Raw genomic sequence first — 20,572 nt, 5'->3', positions numbered from 1 at the left:
TGTCCATTGGAATGCGAACGCAACCGCCTTGGCGTTCGTCTGTTTACATTTATGTTGGTAATTGGTAGTAAGTGTAGCTTAAATTATAATTTCCTCTTTAATGACTTATGAGTGAATGCGCGCAAGTCGAGTTGGCATACGGAGATATACAAGTATGGAGGCACTTAAAAAGTGTTAATTGTTGGTTATTGCAAGTTTGACAATTTATTATACGTATGTCCTAGCTGTGGCACTTATTATTACTGTGCTTTAATGCACATATTTAACAAAAGTAATTACTCTAGTGGCCGTTGTACCCGAACGGTTTCGGGCGTGACTACAACCCATGTTTGAACACCAAAATGATAGAACACTGTTTTTCTAACAGCGGTCACCCCTCCACAGGCAATGGCAAATCTCCGAGTGGTTTCTGCCATGAAAAAGCTCCTCATAAAAAATATCTGCCGTTCGTTTATTAAACAAAATATATTATAAGATTTAAAATAAAACCCAATAAAAGAATTTACAATTAACTAAAATAAAAAAAAGTGTGGAATAGAATATAATCTAATTAAAATCAAAGAATAAGAAAAGATATATATAAAATAAAATAAAAAACATAACAAAATAATCCAAAAAAAAATTTTAAATAAATAAATCACAATAAAGAAAATTAAAATAAAATAAGGTTAAATACAAAAATGTTAAATAGAATATAGTTTAATTATCAGGTCAGTCCATAAGTTCGAGCGTATTTAACCCATAATTTGTACGATTTTTGCATACAAAAAATTATGCGCGGAATATAACGGAACATTCAACAAGTGATTTTAATCGCGGATAGAAGCACGTGTTGTTAAAAAATAAAATGGAATCTTCGAACGCGTATACGAGGCAATTTTGAAATTGCTACAGTGGCTTAGGCCTTAAGTAAACCACCACAAAATCCGACTTTGTAATCTTATTAAAAACAAAATCCAGTATTTATTTGTATGCATTATTGACCAAAATGAAGCATATACGAGAATGGCTTGATAGGCTGCAAAATCAGTGCATCCGCATTATAAAGGATGCTTTTTTAAGAGCTATAGGAAAGTTTTTCAAAAAACCACACGTAAAATTCAGAAAAATGCATGACATTTTTATTTAAGTCGATAGTACAGTCCATATAATTTTATGTTTGAAGATTATTTCATGCAAATGTTGACCGCAACTTCGCTGCAAATGGTTCGCTTAGCCCAATTTTGACATACTCTTTCCAATGTTTCGGCCGGTATCTCACATACAAATGCTTTAATGTTGACTTCCAATGCGTTAATTGAAGTAGGCTGAAAAAACATGAGCTTTAACATAGCCCCACAAAAAATAATCTAAAGGCGTTATATCGCACGATCTGGGTGGCCAATTGACAGGTCCCGAACGTGAAATAAAATTTTCACCAAACTCGCCTCTCAACAACTCCATTGTTACGCGTGCTGTGTGGCATGTGGCACCGTCTTGCTGGAACCACATGTCATGCAAGTCAAGCTCTTGGATTTTGGGCAAAAAAAAGTTGGGTATCATTTCACGGTAGCGCTCACCATTCACATACGATTCGCAGCATCTTTGAAGAAGTACGGTCCAATGATACCTCCAGCCCATACACCGCACCAAACTGTGACCTTTTCTGGATACATTGGTAGCTCTTGCAATTCTTCTGGCTTTATGATCAAGGCTAATTGATGGTCATCATTAACACTGACCGACATAGCTGCGATATTTTCTTCAGTTCGCACTCTATGTAAGCGTGTTGGTGGTTTGATGTCCAATAATGTAAATTTGGTTCTAAATTTAGTCACAATAGCTCGAATAGCCGCTTCAGTGGGTCGATTAAACTGACCATAAAATGGAAGAAGCGCGCGATAAACTTTCTTAACAGAACTCGCATTTTTATAATAAAATTCAATGATTTGCAAGCATTGTTCGTTTGTAAGACGATTCATGGTAAAAAAATTCAGTTTGCTGACCCCTAGTATAGATAAATGTTTTTAAATGAAAAAATGTTTTATACCATAACATATGTCACATGCTATACCTTTTTGCATTTGAAACAACTGGCGCAATCGAGGCTAATTTGCCACAATTGTCCTTTGCACTTACTGTTGTCACCTATGCTGTCAGAGCTTTGCTTAAGAGGTACAATGTGGGACGTTAGCGTGCTGACTACTTGACTGCTGCATTGCCATTGCGGTAATTGTGGTGGACGATGAGCAGTGCCATTATGATTAAGTATACGCAGTGTAGTGTGTGATATGTGGATATGATTAAATGCACTGCAATAATATGATTATGTATGCCCATATTATTTATATGTATTAAATATTTATTTAGTTATAATCTAGGCAATATAAAAGTTTCCCTACAGATTATTTACAGTTAACAAATAAAATATAATTACTAATTATTATTCAGTAACCGCTTAGATCTTGATTTTAGTAGAAAAAAAACTGTGTCAAAAGAATTTGGGAGCTTGTACTCCTTTATCGTTCTGGCAATTCTTGACTAAGAAACATATATTGCTCTTACTCAATCTAATATAAAAATACCATGAGTTTGGAGGCTTCTGCATGGAATATTAGAACGAATACAATAAAGTAAGAATGGCAAAGCAATCGCACTACGTATTGGGTATGGGAACAAGTTTCCGCCCTCGTAAAAGAGGTGTCACTGCTGATACTATTTTTGTGTACTCGCTCTAGTAGGTTAGGTTAGGTTGAAGCGGTTGTCCTGTGGGACACACTCAGGCTCATACCCCATTGTGATGCCGCGTGGGAAGCTTTCCCTATTTCTCCTAAAACCAGTGTGTGCTTTTCAAAAATTTCAGAATATCTCCTATTTCTGCAGAACTGAGATCTTCCAATCCGTTAAAAAATTGTCTGCCTAAAATAACAAATCTAGACAAAAAGAGCAGGACAATAGCACAGAAGATGCAAGATTGTCTCTTCCTCATCTGAGCAACTTCTACAGAAGTCATGTGCTTGCACACCCATCCATTTGGCGTGCCTACCTATTAGGCAATGTCCGGTTAAGACTGAAATCAGTGTGGCAGTTTTGGCTTAGCAAAGATTCTGTGCGTTTAGCATTGAGAGTCGGCCACAGTTAACGGGCGATTTTGCAGGTGGATTCATTACGCCATCTTTCGTTTGCTTTCCTTACGATTTCTTCAAGGATGAGTAGCTTACATGTTTGTAAGGGTATACCTACGTCATTGTATGTGTACTCATCGGTCAACTTGGTGCCGAGTCTCGCTAGTTCATCGGCTCTGCAGTTACCCTCAATGTCGCGATGGCTAGGAACCTATATTATTCTTAAGCGAAATGATTCAGCCATCGCGTTAAGAGATGTGCGGCATTTCATGGCTACCTTGGAGGTTGTCGACTGTTTTGTGAGGGATTCTATCGCCTGTGTGAAAATGTAGATGTCATTTCCAGATATCGCATCATACTGTACCAGTGTCGCGGCTTTCATTATTGCCATCAGTTCAGCCTGAAAGACACTACAGTAGTCGGGGAGTCGAAAGCTGAAGGAGATCCCCAGATGTTCGGAGTATACACCTTCGCCCACTCTGCCCTCGAACTTTGAGCCATCTGTGTATACATGGATTGACTCACCCTGTCTTACATCGTCCCGTTCCCACGGGTAGGAGGGTCGTGAACGTTGTAATGTCAAGTGTAGGCGGGGGTGCATAGTCCACCAATACGGGAACCTGCGAAGTGCCAGCCAGGATTTTGCCGTGACCGTAGCTCTTATTTGACCACTTACTTTGAGTGTTCAGCCTTATTGCCGCATTACGCGCGATGTACCCTACGATCAGAAAGTAAACGAACTCGCGCACGTCGGAACCGGTCCATATTTTTTTCTTATGTTGGTAGAACTGTAAGACACACATCCGTCTCTTTTTAGCACCACCGGATCATTAGTGTATGCCTGGCCGGCCGAAAATATGGGCAAACAATTTGCATGATAATAACGCGATATCGCACCGAGCCTAAATTGTGCTGGATTATTTGACCAAACACCAAGTAAATACCGTCGTGCAAACCCCTTATTCACTTGATATGGCCCCGTATGACTTCTTTTTGTTTCCCAAGTTGAAGTTACCACTTCGTGGAAGGAGATTTCAGTCGATAGAGGAGCAAGAAAGAGAATGCGAGGAAGGAGCCTACCTTCGTCGGCCTACCAGGGTTAAACGTCGGCACATGTCCAATGTGTACTTTTTAAAAAATTTAGAAGATCTCTGATTTCCACAGTACTGAGATCTTCCAATTCATTAAAAAATTGTCTGCCTAAACTATTAAACCTACGTCTGGATAGAGCAGGACAATGGCACAGGAGTTGCGCGATGGTCTCTTCCTCATCTAAACAGCTTCTGCAAAGTCATATGCTTGCACGCCCATTCGCTGGGGCGTCAATCAAGTGATTAATATTTCCCTCAAACAATGTCTCTATGTTAAAACATGAAAGTACAGATATACAAAAGAAATCTAATCTTATTGTTATGGTTTCCCTCGCCGTTGATTCAATAGGTTTGAACCTCTTCCATTTTTATATATGTATTTTGGGTAGGTAACAGCTGCACTAATTACCACTTACTTAAAATGTTCACCTTTATTGCCACACCACGCGCTATATATCTTCCTGTAGATCTATCAGAAGGGGGTTTAACGGAGGCTAAGCAATGTTATAGGCCATTATTAAAATGACAAACAAAAGAGGTAAAATAATGCTATCTTGCGGAACACCAGATGACCCAGTGCTATATAAAGTCCGTTTTTTAAGAATAGTCAAGCCATTATTAGATTTCTTAGAGTTTTGGGGATGTGACAGTAAAGGTACTTTATATACGTGAACAATAAATAATGCCGATTATATTGACATTATCAGCATTAACCCTTATAACAATGTCAGCCTGGAAACGCAACGTAGAATCTCTCTTGCCAACAAGTGCTCCTTTAGAGTCCGACGAACAAAACTAACATTCTACAAGGCTCTCATCATGCTCGTCTTAATGTAGCGCAGAAGCGTGGACGATGACAACATCCGATGAAGCGACGCTTAAAGTGTTTGAGAGAAAGATTATGTGCAAGAACAAAACTAACATTCTACAAGGCTCTCATCATGCTCGTCTTAATGTAGCGCAGAAGCGTGGACGATGACAACATCCGATGAAGCGACGCTTAAAGTGTTTGAGAGAAAGATTATGTGCAAGATTTTTGAACAGCATTCGATGCGGTACCAGATCGTGGTAGCAGAGGAAGAGGAGCGCTGTAAAGATAAGGTGGAGAGGAAATGTCAATTTTCAGCATCAAAAAGCCTTTTATCAAGGCGCAATAGCGTTTGCCATTCACTGTTACATGGGCGCCAGCCTCGTCTTTGAAGAAATATGCGCGAATGCTTCCTCCAGCCCATAGGCTGCACCAAACGGTTGTATTCATTGAATGTAATGGCTGTTCTCCGATGGCTTCAGACTGCTCTTCAGGCCAAATATGGCAATTTGGTTAGGGCTGTACACCATAAAATGGCCTGAGCGCGCGATGAAAATTTTCACAAAGCGTCGATTTTCGTAATACGAGTATAATTGTACGATTTGTAAACGTTGTTGAGGCGTAAGTCTCTCCATGATAAAATGTTGATGAATATTGAGAAAAAATGATATATTTAGTTTGTCAGTAGTGACGCGTGATCTGTCAAAAAAAAAAAATCTTTTTGGAAAAAGTATATCCAATGAGATCACCCTTTATTTCAGCCTATAGGCCCTGCTGGTAGTTACCTTGATTAGGTAATAGTTTTAATTCCTCTATTACAGGTAAATAAATAGTGAACATATTTCTTATCGGGCAGTTCAATGCCTTTGAGAACCTTTTTTGGACTTTATTGCATCCTTCTGCTGGTTGCGCTTAAATTATTCTGATTAATAAAAGAGTAATTTTACGCGCTCTTTAATGTTCAGCTTTAACAAAATAAGACTTGATTAACAATTTTCATGATTAAAGTAACCAAATTCATTCCCGCGTCAGTCTTAATTAGGTACCTCCTACAAAATTCAAAATGATAAACGCAAATATCATAAAATAAAAGAGCATACATTTTATAAATGCGAAAGACTTTGCGACCAGAAGATGGATGGACGACTTTCAGCTTTGGTATATTATTTAAAAAAAGTATAAGCGAAACATTTGCGAATGCTGAATACCCAAGCAGCGCTGAGCCTAGTCTAGCAGCAACAACAAAATATTCATTACATGCTCTGTGAACTCACCTTTGCCGAGCAGAGCTCAACTTCTGTTATGCTTCAGTCTGCCACAATTGTCTTTTACGGCACAACGCGACCATAATTTATGTGCACAAGACTAGCAGGACGAAAAGGAAGAAAGCTGATAACAGCATACTTAAGTTTGTTAAAAATGTTGTTGCAAGATTTTCTTTTTTATTTTTTAGCTTGAGAGGCAGTCACCAAGCGAAGCTTGCTTGCGACCGGCATTGAAAATGATGCCACCGATTGCGCTGGTGGGCAGCAAAGTGCACTGCACTGATGATGATGAGGACGTTGATTTCATAATGATGCCGTTGTTGCTGCTGTTGGTAACAGCAAACTGGTGTCAACTTAGCAGTCAGTCGTGTGCTAGCATACTTCTTTTGCTTGCCTCAAGAATGTATCATCGCTAGTTGGTATGCCATTATGATGTCGGCAGCAAATGCTACAACGATGCAGCGTCAACAAAAATCCCATTATGAAGTGAGCTTAACGAAAAGATTTTAGCAACCTATGTTGAGCTCGTCCTCAGTGCCCTGAGTCTATGGGATTTTTTCATATGGCAGTGGCAATACGCGAACGCTTCGTCCCAGTAACGCGCGGGCTGCTTCGCTTCATCATGTCGGCAAGCAAGGCGTTTACTGATTTAATATTGCCATGTTCTTGTTGGTTTTGGGCTGGCTGCTTAGATGCACTATTTTTTTATTGTTTGCACTTTTTTATTTTTACCTTCATACATTTTTTGGCTGCATGCCTTCTCTTGGCTTTGCTCGGTGTGGTAGCGAGCGTTGCTATTGCTCCATTGTTGATGTTCCCCCACCAGCAACTTGCTGCACATAGCTTGCATTTTTCATAATGTAAATTAAGTTATCTTCCGGTTTAGTTTTTTTCCTCTTCGGTCTCCGTAGACACAGTCGCCTCTTCACTTCCAAATTTTTGTACTTTTTTCATTTTTGGGCGCCTCTTGTGCTCGGGTGCACGTGCACTTAATGCCAATGGCTTGTTGGCTTACTTGTGTTCTATACTTTGCAGTGGAGGAGTCTCTGCGATCTGTGGGGCTAAAACCATTCCTCTATTTTCTATTTAACTGTTATAATTTCTCTGCAATACTTTCTGGATTTAAAGTTAATTACATAGAATTTCATATATTTGTTGCTCAATCCAATCACGAGATTAGTAAAAATCAGATGTTTTTATTTCGAGTTGATTGACAGAGATAGAGATGGGGTAGGTGGTACCGTCGTGTGCCACAGCAACGAAATAGCAACACGATGGCGAAATGCAATGGAGTGTCGCATCAGCTATTCAAGCGATCCGAAAATCAGTAAAATATAAAGCAATACTGAATATTTCGGTATTTAATTGTTTCTGCTGTGTGTATACATGACAAGGTTGTATACATCCTCGGACAATATTTCTGCTGAGTTGCTTTACAACTGTATATCTCTCCATTTGTAGAGGATGAAACTACATACAACATAATGTACTTATTTATTTCAGTCTATGATTACAAGAACCTTACAAATTAGATACATGTTAGATGGTCCGATGTTGAATGTGAACCACACCTAAACGTCAACGACACCGTTGGACTTTTTTTTTGGGGTTATTTGATAGAAAAGGTGTACGTCGATAAGCCAGCAACAATTCAAGAGCTAAAGGATGAGATAATTCGGCACATTAATGGCATAGAACCTCAATTATGCCTCAGTGTCATCGAAAATGTCGACCATCGGATGGTGGTGTCGATATTTTGTTCCGTATCTAATTGAGCCATACCAATATTATCATAATAAAGAGAAATGACAATAATTTCTAAAAAAATTGTATTTTATTCAAAATCAACACCGGCCCTTAAACTTAACCACCATTTAGATAAGGAACTATTTGCATTTGGTGGTCTTTGGAGGTGTGCAATCGAAGCCATTCGGCCGATATTTTGTTCCATACGTAACTAAACTATACCAATATTATCATCATAAAGAAAAATGACAATAATTAAAAAAAAAATTGTGTTTTATTCAAAGTCAACACCGGCCCTTAAAACTTAACCACCCTTTACTTAAGTCTTAGAATACACAATATTCTTACAGACTACGCAGCTAACAATAACCAACATGCCCTAGACTGCTAGAAAAAATAGTCGCAAAAGGATTTGGAAAAACAACACTTAGTCCTATTGTTGAAGCCCAGTAAGCAACCTGACCAACCGACAGCATACAGGCCTCTCCGCATACTTGACACTATTGAAAAGGTTTTTGAGCGCATAATAAGTGAGAGATTGCAGGAACATTTGGAAGCACCTGGCGGACTCCTTCACAACCAGTTCGGATTCCGAAAAGCAAGATCGACAATCGATGCTATAAAAAAGGTGGTTGATATTGCAAAGGATGCTGTCGATAAGAAAAAAAATGCGCAGTAATTACCCTAAACATAAAAAATGCGTTTAACTCTGCAAACTGGACAAATAAGTTGATCCCCAAGCTAGATAAATGGATAAGCAGAAAGCACGGCGAAACCGATTACTATCTAATACAGATTCTCTGCGGACATGGTGGCTTTCTTGCGCACCCCCACTATTTTAAACTAGCAGATAATTCGACCTGCCCTGACTGCCACAGCGAAGATGAGAACACGTGACTTTTCACAGTGTCATATTTTATGAAGAGTACTTCGAGCCCGCAAATGTCCTCGGCGTCATCCCAACACCAGATAACCTTGTAACGCAAATGATGAACTCGAAAGAAAAATGGGAAGCAGTGAAAAAGTTTGCAGCACGGATAGTAACAAAACTTGGAATTCTGAATAGAACACCCAACAGATGTATTATCAAAAAAAGTAATTTTGAAGCAGATCTCCGCGTGATGAACCCAATCAGACGACAAGTCGATATCGAGTAACGATATAACCCCAATACGCAATTAGGAAAGGAACCTGGACGCAGGTACCTGGTGTGTCTAAAAGGCATAAACACGGCTCCACCTTGATGCAATGCTGTTAGCAGTCCCAGTGCGGAATTAGCAGAGAGGAGAGGAATGTTATAGATTTAGTGGGAGCATGCCCCACACACCACAGGTGCGACGGCGATATGGGAGTGTTGACACCATAACTACAGGGTGGGCCATGTAAAATTTGCTTTTTGAATCGGCTATAAAAAAAACGAATCAATATTTTTTCAACCTTTTTTTTATTTTGAAGATTGAACATTGTCATTTATGAATGAAAAATTATATCGTTCAAATGACTGCCACGACTGGCTTTACAGTAGGCCATTCGATCAACCCAATTTTTAAGCGCATTTTCGATTGTTTGGGCTCCAATTTCATGAATGGCAACTTCGATTTCATGTTTTAAAGCATCAATCGTCTCTGGATGGTTCGCACAACATTTGTCCTTAACGGCGCCCCACAAAAAATAGTCCAACGGGCTTAAATCACAACTCCGAGGCGGCTAGTTGTATCGGAATTCCGGCTGATTATTCGGTTTTCAAAAACGGTAGCCAAAAGTTTGAGTGTAACTTTGGCAGTATGACAAGTTGCACCGTCCTGTTGAAACCAAATGTCGTTCGTCCATGTCATCCTCTTCAAGTTTTGGAAACAATTCGTTGAGCATGTCACGGTAATGCTCGCCATTTACTGTAACCGCGGCTCCTCGCTCATTTTCGAGAAAAAATGGCCCGATGATGCCGCCAGACCAAAAACCGCACCAAACAGTGACTCGTTGAGGATGCATTTGCTTCTTTACAGTAACGTGTGGATTTTGTGAGCCCAAAATCCGACAATTTTACTTATTAACGTAGCCACCGATGTGAAAATCAGAAAAGAAGAAGAAGACTCACCACTTTGGAAATAGGTTTTCAATATTTCGCAATTTTGTTCAAGCGTATAGCGTCCCATTGCGTAAATGTCAAACCTTTAAGTAAATTATGAACACATTTGACATGTCATTTGTGTTACCATTCTCAAAAAATTAGGTGGTTGAAAAGCAAACGCTATATGGCCCACCCTGTACTTCTACAAAAAGCAATTTTAAAGAATTCTGAATGGCGAAGAATTCTAGAAGAAGCTATATTTTCTAAAAGAGATGGGCAGTCAATAGATCCAGTTCTGATGCTAATGACAAATGAGTATGCTAAAATGGATCTTCTGTCCTCAAGTGCAGGAAGGCTAATTACTATAGTTGGCAACGAGAATAATCAGAAATTAGTGCCAGAGAAAAATTTAATGAGCAAATTTTAGAGAAATTGTTTGAACTCGCTCAAAGCGATTATATTGAATTTTTGTGTAAGGTGTCCAAATAAACGCTGCATACTCCAGTCTTGACCTAACCAATGCACAATACAGCGATTTAAGTGCGTAGAGGTTCGTAATCGCTTGACAGTTTCGGTGGCAACAGTACTGAGGGAATGAGATACAAAAACAAAAACATCAATGATGCTTTCCATTTCAATTCAACCGGGCTATTCGGGACATGTTCTTCGATTTCGATGTAACTCAAATATGTTGCTCTCTGGTTAAAATAATGAGACACGTATTTTTTTGTTCGACCGAAAAAATTTTTTTTCAAGAGTTATCGGAAATTTTGTTTTTCGGCTTAAAATCGATTTTGTTTAATTATATAAGACATTTTTTTTTAAATGCCCATAACTTAGTTAAAAATGAACCGATTTTAATAATTCTGGGTTCAAAATGATTGCCATTACTTACACGAGCAACTTAATGTAGAAAGAATTGCAAAAAAGTAGTTGAAAATTTTTTATTTAGCCAAAAAGAAAAAAAATTGAAATTTTTTCGAAATTCAATATTTCAAAAAGTGTATTTTTTTTTATAACTTTTTCCAAATCAAGAGAACACCTCAAACTTTAATTAATTGAGCTGAATGCCCAGTAGCTAAAATGAGTTGTTTTTGAGTAGTTAATTTTTGAGTAAAAAACCTGTTTCGCACTTTTTGTTTTTTGGAGAATAAAAAATTTTCAACTACTTTTTTGCAATTCTTTCTACCTTAAGTTGCTCGTCTAAGTAATGACAATCATTTTGAACCCAGAATTATTAAAATCGGTTCATTTTTAACTAAGTTATGGGCATTTAAAAAAAAAAATTCTTATATAATTAAAAAAAATCGAGTTTGAGCCGAAAGACAAAATTGCCGATAACTCTTGAAAAAAAAATTTTTCGGGCGAACAAAAAAATACGTGTCTCATTATTTTAACCAGAGAGCAACATATTTGAGTTACATCGAAATCGAAGAACATGTCCCGAATAGCCCGGTTGAATTGAAATGGAAAGCATCCTATGGAAATGTGAGCACACACCAGATATGGGCTCGCTTCGACTCCTTTAAAGCGAAATCAACTTTGTTTTTGCACTGGTGGGACAATGTATTGGTTGAAGTACCGAAATTATTGAAGCCATTAATACTTAACTACTAAACTTAACCTATGCTGCTCAAAGCAATTGGGAATCTCTTAATCTAAATTGTGGCCAGTCGTCATACAGATTTTGATCAAATTAAATCTAGGATTGATTTTTACAAAAATTCGCAGGAAATCCTTATTTTTCATTAAAAAATCACGTGGTGCCAAATCAGGCCTGTAAAGTAGATGATCCATTAATTCGTTCTTTTAAGTGCTTATAAACTTTCTTGAGTGAGGCAATACGTGGTAGCTCACATTGTCTTGATGAAGGATGATTCGTATTCGGTGGTTTGTTTTCGCTAACTCTCCGAAAACTTCTGTCAAAGAAATTGTTGTGTATCGCTCAAAATTAACTGTTTTAAGTTTCTCTAGTGGTTCAGTTGCGACATGATCAGATCTCCTCAAAGTATAACCGACCATTTGCTGGGATTTTTGAACAACTTTTGCTGGATTAAGCTCGTCCAGGAACACCCATACTGTCGTTTGCTGTTTTGTTTCCGGCTGATATGCATAGATACAAGTTTCATCACCTGTTATATCATAATATCATCGACGTGTTTTGAATCCGCATAGCTGAATTTCTTCACCACTTCTTTGCATCAATCGACTCGATACCTTTTTGGGCCAATTGTGTTATGTGGTGTCCAACGTGAACAAACTTTTTTCCCTTCGATATATCACATTATTTCTGGTATAACAACCGTGTTTGGACGTCCTTCAAGAAGAAATTCATGCCGCAAGCATCTACGGCCGTGTTGGAACTCATTTTACCAACGTTTCATAGTGGCTAAGTGTGGTGGTTCAACCAGCCAAAAGTCGAACTAATTCTTCAATGCATCGATAATCTACGTAGAAAACCGTAGTAAATTGTTTACTTTCACTTTTTCCCTACCTTCATCTAGCACACGAATTACGCACGGGAAGAATTCCGTGTCATTTGAGGCGATCCATGAAGCAATCCATTGTTAGCTCCTTCATAAGAGTGAAATGTTCATCAGTCAGCCAGAGGGTGTCCATCGATTGAAACAAAGATAACTACCACTACAGTTGGAGGGAATAATGTATAGAGAGTATTTCAGCATTTTTAATTTTCACTTCAGTATTTATGAGCATACATATGTTCACCCAATTTCTGATATGAGGGTTAGAAAGTTATCTTACTCGAACATATATTTGCTTTGTCTATCCCTTTTCTGTGGCATTGTTTCACTCAGTGAATAAATTCATGAAGAAATAAAAATTCATTAATGCGGAGTTGTAGATATGTTAATAGAAGTCGAAGTTTACTGTATAATATTTTAGAATTTTAGATCCATTGATTTCTCCTGCTACTTACCGCTGAAATCATTAAAGTGGCGGAGGTAAAGTTGGGTTATAGAACCCTGTCAAATCTCCTCGAAAAAAGTGCTGTAACTCCCTCAATTTTGCTCTGATTGGCCCGGAACTTCGACATATAACCTTCCAGTAAAAGTGCTATAACTCGCTTAGTTTCGATCTGATTGGCTTGAAATTTCGACACGTAATTGCAGGAATCCTTAATGGGTTATAGAATTTTGTAAGATATATTTATTTTTATATGCAAATTTTGTAAAAGTTTTCCAGTTTTCGTAAAGCACGAAGACGTCCATGACTAACATGGTTTGAACAAGTTCTAATGGACTTGAGGACGCTGGGTGTTAAAATTGGAGAATTTTTACTGAGGATCGAGATGCATGGCAACAAATCGTGATCGAAGCTAAAGCTCACCCCAAGCTGTAAAGCTGCCGAATAATGATGATGATGAGTTGGGAGCCTTCAATATGCCGGTCTGCGCTGCATGATGAGAAGAGAACACTTCTTTTTGCTTACAAACATCATAGTCATGGCTCTGCATTCCATTCACGCCTTTTTCTACTTTTACATACATAGCCAACATATTTATATAATATTATTAATACTTGCACTGTAGTTTTACCAACGTTTGAATTGTTATATCTTGAATGCTTTGGATCCATCTTAACCGAGTAAAATGGGACTAAAATGAATGCAGACTTATTTCAATTGCAACGTGAATGATTCAAGTGATGTGTATTTTCTCGAAATTTAGTTCGTAATTTTTGATTGGCTTGTATATCTGGAAAGTACTGTGGTGAATAAATTATTTTATTATTTATTAATATTTCTCTTGTGTGCTAGATCTCGGTTAATAAAATTAATTATATGGTCTAGATAAGGGTATAATAGTCACGGGTTCCCCGCGAAATAAGAGGATTGGGCTTCCCTTGAAAAGCTGTGGTCTGGTACTGGAAAGATGGGCTTCGCATCAACTTAGCGATCACTGGGTTGTTGCGCAAACATGTAAAGTCGCAAGACCCTTCTGGCTACGGGTAGACTGAAGGCGGACATTGTCGTTAAGTATCCAAACTGTGAGATTTGTGATGGCTTTAAGTCCTTTCTGCAACAGCTATCAGTTGCCCTACTTACATCGGGCTAAGATTAAGACATATTGGGTTTCATTTTATTGCTACGCGTGCGGATGTTGCGGGTTTAAGTACCACACACCTGGTGAATTTCATCAATAGTTTGAAGCGGTTAACGCCATTGTAATTAACACTCATTTGGTCGCCACAATCCGCTAATTTAAAGCCCCTCCCTCTTTTTCCCCCGAGGATTTTCTCTCTATGCCATCACAATGAACAAATTTGATACTTTGTCCAAGTGGGCTGTTTAACCTAGCCTAGATAACACACACAATAAAACGTTCGAATAAAAATTCTCCTGTTTGCATACATACATACATGTATCCACCTTACATATGCAGGTACTCGTGTGCATAGCCATAGGTAGTGAAGTACTACCATGTATTCCCGAACTATAAATCTTTAAATTTTGTTAAATATTCCCTACTTTGTCCACTAAAATATATAATATTAACACTCTCATATGGCGCTTAGGCAAACTCTTGAACAGAAGTGACAATTTTGGGCAGCTGAAATTTAGTTTTCATTTAAAGCACATTTTGTACTAGTTTGTTTATTAAAAATTCATGAAGCGTTATTGTACTATTCCCTCTTGATTATATGCAGAGGTTGTGAAGTTTTTACTTGGCATGACAAAAGTTCGAATTACTGTGGATTGTGCGAATATTTCCAACGTTTAGGAAATGTGTCTCCTCCTCGGTAGCTGCTCCAGACTAAGTTACGACAGCTTTGGGGATCAAAATGTTAAAACTTATTGCAATGTAATGCAAACAAAATATTTTACTTTGTTGTGGGTGCATCGGATATATAAGTGCATACTTTTGAGATAAATGTACAAAAAATAACTTTTTTTTCCAAAATCAGTTTTCTCATTTACCCAGAAAGGATTATAGATGCCGAGAGTAAGGCTGGCAATGGTAGAATTCAGAAAAAATAACAGTTCCACAGCGCCGATGCGTCGACAAAGCCTATGTCTTCAATTTCAGACCTTAAATAAGCAAAAACTTGTTATACCAGGGGCAATGGCAAACCGTCGACTTCATTTCTGTAGAAAAACTTAGCATAAACACTTGCCAGGGATAATATGAATTACTTTACTACATATCTTAAACAGTGGAATACACAAATATGCGCTAAAGTGCGTACGAGAAGTGTATTTGGACCAAACATCTTCGATTGTTAATTGGGGCCGAATCAAGGGTGTAAAATTATCCTTTTAAAATGTTTTCGCTTTCAATGTAACACAAATATCGCACACACTTTGTCAGGTAACTGTCTAATATAAAGCCAAACTTTTGTGTTCTTTCTACTTTCCGGCGCCGATTCATCAGCTCTTCCTCTTCGTGTAAGTTAACACGTCGACTTTACATTGTTAAACTAATTTGACTTCGCACGCATACGCCTGTGAGCGACTGCTTCCAACGCTACTCATTCCTAGACTTGAATTACCATAAAGGGTACTTTAATAGGTACATACAATATATTTCTTCCTAGAGGTTATGTCTGCCAGATACAAATTGTTCCTTGGCCTGCTTTGACTTATTAGCTGGAAAATCATGCCTGAACTCATGAAGGGTTTGAAATAAGTTTCTTGCTTATTGGGAAGGGAAGCAGCATTAGAGATCAACAGGAGAAGAGAAATGCATTTCGAGGAGAAATAGTGAAAATAAAAGAAAGTAACTATTCAAAATACATTTTAATCCCATGACCAAACAAATGAAAATATATGTGTTTTGACAAAAAAAAGTATGCTTAGTAATCACTTCATTCCGGTGTTGTCACTTGCCATACAATTCGCGAGACAATTGACTTAAAGACAGAAAGTTCGCTCTTAGCGAAATACCCTCTACATGCATAACTCTAAGCGCATACCAAGTAAATTTATTCTACGCCCTCCTACGTCACACTATGTCGGCCGAAAATTGACTTGCGGCCTCCCACAGCAATTAGGTGAAATTACCGCAATCACCTTTTCGCCATTGTAAATGTTACCCTCAGGTCTAATGTTTCACCGGAGGCTAAGGAATTTATCTTCACGGCTCACAGCGGCCCATCAACAATACCAATCGAGCTCAACAGCACAAATAACCAAGACAAAGTGCCCAGTACTGCCGAAAGCTAAAGCGAGGGTGGTAACAACATCGTATCGAGTAAATTGTGGGTAGTATGAAGTGTTGCTGTTCCAGTGTCGACGCGTACATAGTTCGCCGTATTGCTGCATTAATTATTCATAAATGTTTGTGCCATTGCCATTGGCCACAAAAGCCCAGTTAAAGCGATGTTGTTTGTGTTTGCTATAGGTGTTGGTTCTACCGTTTGATTGTCCTTTGTTATGTCAGTCGCTTAGACAGTTGGCTAGTTGACTGTTTATTTGCTTAGTTGCCGCTGTCTGGCTTTAGGCCTTGTTTATTGCCATATTTTATTTGAATTACTGTCTCTGCTCCTATCTTTGGTGTTCCTTGTTACTTGTGACGATGACGGGTATATATTTAAATAAATGAGAGTAAAGTAGGGCTTTGGTATAGTAGCTGAGGCGGAATTTTAGAGAAGAATAAAAACGTAAACATAAAAAAATTGTGATATCTTATTTAGCAGCTCTTCAAATTTTAGTCCTATTAAACGTGTAAGGTGGCGCAAATGTAATCAGTTAATTGGTTTTGAATAACTTTTTTACTAAATAAAAAGAAACTTTTTTTTTGTGTGATGGAAATCTCTATAATCCAGGCATCGTCAGTAATCGAGTCATTCAAAATTGGTGTTTACAGATGGCCTCGATACCTCTAAATTGATCACCCTTCATAAATTAAAGCTGTTCTACCTTATATATGTATATAGGGTGGTTAAGTTTCAAGGGCCGGTGTCGGCACACCTCCATCCGATGGTCCAAATTTTCGATGACGCTGAGGCATAATTGAGGTTCTATGCCGTTAATGTGCCGAATTATCTCATCCTTTAGCTCCTGAATTGTTGCTGGCTTATCGACGTACATCTTTTCTTTCAAATAACCCCAAAGAAAGAAGTCCAACGGTGTCGTTGACGTTAAGGTGTGGTTCACATTCAACATCGGCCCTTGAAATTTAACCACCCTTTATAATTGGCGCGTACACCCTTTTTGGGTGTTTGGCCGAGCTCCTCTTCCTATTTGTGGTGTGCGTCTTGATGTTGTTCCACAAATGGAGGGACCTACAGTTGCAAGCCGACTCCGAACGGCAGATATTTTTATGAGGAGCTTTTTCAAGGCAGAAATACACTCGGAGGTTTGCCATTGCCTGCCGAGGGGCGAAAAATGTTTTACTTGATTTTGGTGTTTTTACCGAAATTCGAACCAACTTTCTCTCTGTGAATTCCGAATAGTAGTCACGCACCAACCCATTCGGCTACGGCGGCCGCCTACCTTATTATCTGCAAATATAAAAATACTTTTTTGACAGCTACGTTTGATGTGTACATACATATATTGTGCTTATAAAAGTGTAAGAGCTGCTAAATTATTTATATTGAACCAAAGATTGAATGAAATCAATAAAAATACATATTTTCTCAAGCAATATGTCCGAATTTAGCTAGATTAGTAGTTGTCCAAACACTTCCTTGACAAACTGTATTTGTATCTTTTTTGCTGATTAAACTTTAATCGGTGATCTCTTTAATGGCTCGAAAACTGCTTAATCCGAATAAATGCACCCAAATATTGGCTTGTTAATCGATTGATTGAAGCATGCAACTTAAATGCGTGTAACTGTCTCAAAATTACCATACTAATTAGATATTTGAAAATAATTACAAATGTACTCATACATACATACATATTTGTGTATTGAACATTTTATCACCAGCAGTTGTCAATGTCAATTGCGGTCAGTTGTTGCTGGTTGTCGTGTAGTAATCGGGTTTGATGTTGGCGGGGTATTGGCCATGTCGCAGTGACCAGATTTTGCGGTTAGTTTACTTTGAAAAGCGTATCGTAAATATTGGATTTAATGTATCTTTTAACTAATGAGTCTGCGTGTATAAACATATGTAGATTGGCATTGGCATTTTGGTATGTATGGGGAATCGTTGATTGGGATGTTATTTATGCCGTTGGAAAAGCAATGTAGCAACAAAATGTGACAAGATGCACTGCTTTTCCACTACTTCCCAGTCTTTTTCCCAGGGCAATTGGGATTATGCCATGCAATTAATTTCTTTAGAATAGTTTCTATTTTTTTATATGTGAACTGCACATTCCCGTTGTTCAGCCAATAGGCATGTGGGCTGGAATAAAAATGAATATATCTATGAATTTATGAGCGATTTAAATTACCAAACTCTCGAAGCCTAATTGTCATGACTTGTATACTCATATATTATTATGAGATAGAAACTATATAACAAAAAAAAAAGCCAAGCTGCCACAGAGTACAAGCGAAAACATGGAAGACCAGGTCCTTTAACATAAAGGCCATCACCGAAAAATGGGAAGGATTAAAAATTACCGGTGGCACGTCAGATATTATTGCCGACCAGATACAGCCGACCAATTGGGCAAATATTTTGAATGCACTCAGCAGCTTCTCGTTACCAAAGTATCTTATTAGAATCATCTGCAGCTACTTAAACCAGAGAGTACTGCAGTATGATACAGAAGAGGCCCCAAAGAGCTACAGCGTGACAGGTGGTGTACCGCAAGGATCTGTTCTTGGACCAACCCTATGGAACGCTAAGTATGATGACATTCTTAAAATCGAAATGCCCGCTAATACAACCATAGTGCGATACGCCGACGATATCGCACTGGTAGTGATTGATAAGCACATAGACAGATTGCAACATGTATGTAATGATGCCATAACAAGAATACAAAGGTGGTTGAATAACGCCAGCCTGGAACTAGCTGCCCAAAAAACAGAACTGGTGCTGATCAGCAGAAGCAAGCAGGAAGAAAAGCTGTCAATATCAGTTGGTGGCCACGATATAGAGACCCAGGAGTCTATAAAATATCTTGGCATGTACATTGATGCCAGTCTAACATTCAGGGAACATCTTAAAGCTGTTAGTGTGAAGGCGACAAAGGTTAACAACGCACTTATGGGCATGCTTCCGAACTTAGGAGGACCACAGGATGCCAGGAGAAAAATTCTTTCCACTGTGACAGACTCTATAATGCTGTACGTCTCTCCAATCTGGACTAGAGCAAAAAAGTGCCATTTTAAAGAACTACTGCAGGTCAGTAGAACAAGTGCGTTGAGGACCGCATGTGCCTATAGAACGGTGTCGGACGATGCAATCTGCGCCATGGCTAGCAAAATGCCTATAAACATCCGGGCAAACGAACAGAAGAGGTTGTACTGCTCGCAAGGTATGAATCCGACAGACGAATTCAAACAAGCAGAACGTTCTACCTCGATAGCTGACTGGCAATCAAAGTGGGACCAGTCATCAAAAGGCCGGTGGACGCATAGGTTGATCCCACGGATTAACGAGTGGATCTGTCGGAAACACGGAGACGTTGATTTCTTCCTAACGCAGCTATTAAGTGGACACGGATGTTTCCAAAAATATTTGCATCGCCCAGACTAAGCTGGTAGCCCTTATTGTCCATAGTGCTTGGACGAAGAGGAGACGGTCGAACATGTGACCTTCTATTGTAGCAGATTCGTTAAGAAAAGCGAGGACCTAGCAAAAACAACTGGTGTGTTTCTGACTCCCATTAACCTAGTTCCACAAATGCTTGATTCGAATGAAAAATGGAGGGCAGTGCAGGTTTTTGCAACTCGAATTATCGTGGAACTTCACAATTCTGATTGGAGGCGAAGGAACGACGCGAGACGAATGCGGCAGCAACCACAACTGTCGCATTGATAAAAAACAGCCAGACGAACAGTAGATGAATATAACTGACGATTGAGCTTATTGCTCACGACGGCCTCCAGACGTAATTACCAAAACGGTATCCCTGTAGGATGAACCGTCGGATTTGAGGTGCTTTTAGTGGCGTTAAAGTCCCATACTGGCTAAGGCTTTCGATTGCTTTTACACCTCGTAAAAAAAAATATATATATAAATATATATAACTACAGTCATGATTCATTATGTCCGTAACTGTGCCCAAAATTGTATATCAATATAAGGAGTCATCTTCCTGGATTTTCCTCATTAGTAATTTTCCTCAAGAAGCGGAAAACGCAAATAAAGATGTCGGAAATTACCACGATTTTTTCACTAAGAAAACCCAAGAGTTGATAGGAATACGGATTTATTTCATTGCTCTCTATTTCAAAAACCCTCTAGTGAGTTTTATCTACTGAAGTATTTGCTTTATTATACGGACTTTACATTGAAATAAAACAACGGAAATTGAAATTGATTGGGAAATCTTTATTTTATATTATTTTGTGTAGAACCATTTATGTTTTAGAGATAATCCTTTTCAAATGGTTGCCGCAA

This window comes from Anastrepha ludens, chromosome 5 (assembly GCF_028408465.1).
Source record: "Anastrepha ludens isolate Willacy chromosome 5, idAnaLude1.1, whole genome shotgun sequence".
Lineage (NCBI taxonomy): Eukaryota > Metazoa > Arthropoda > Insecta > Diptera > Tephritidae > Anastrepha > Anastrepha ludens.
The sequence above is the reverse complement of the archived record's forward strand: the minus strand, read 5'-3'. Positions refer to the sequence as shown.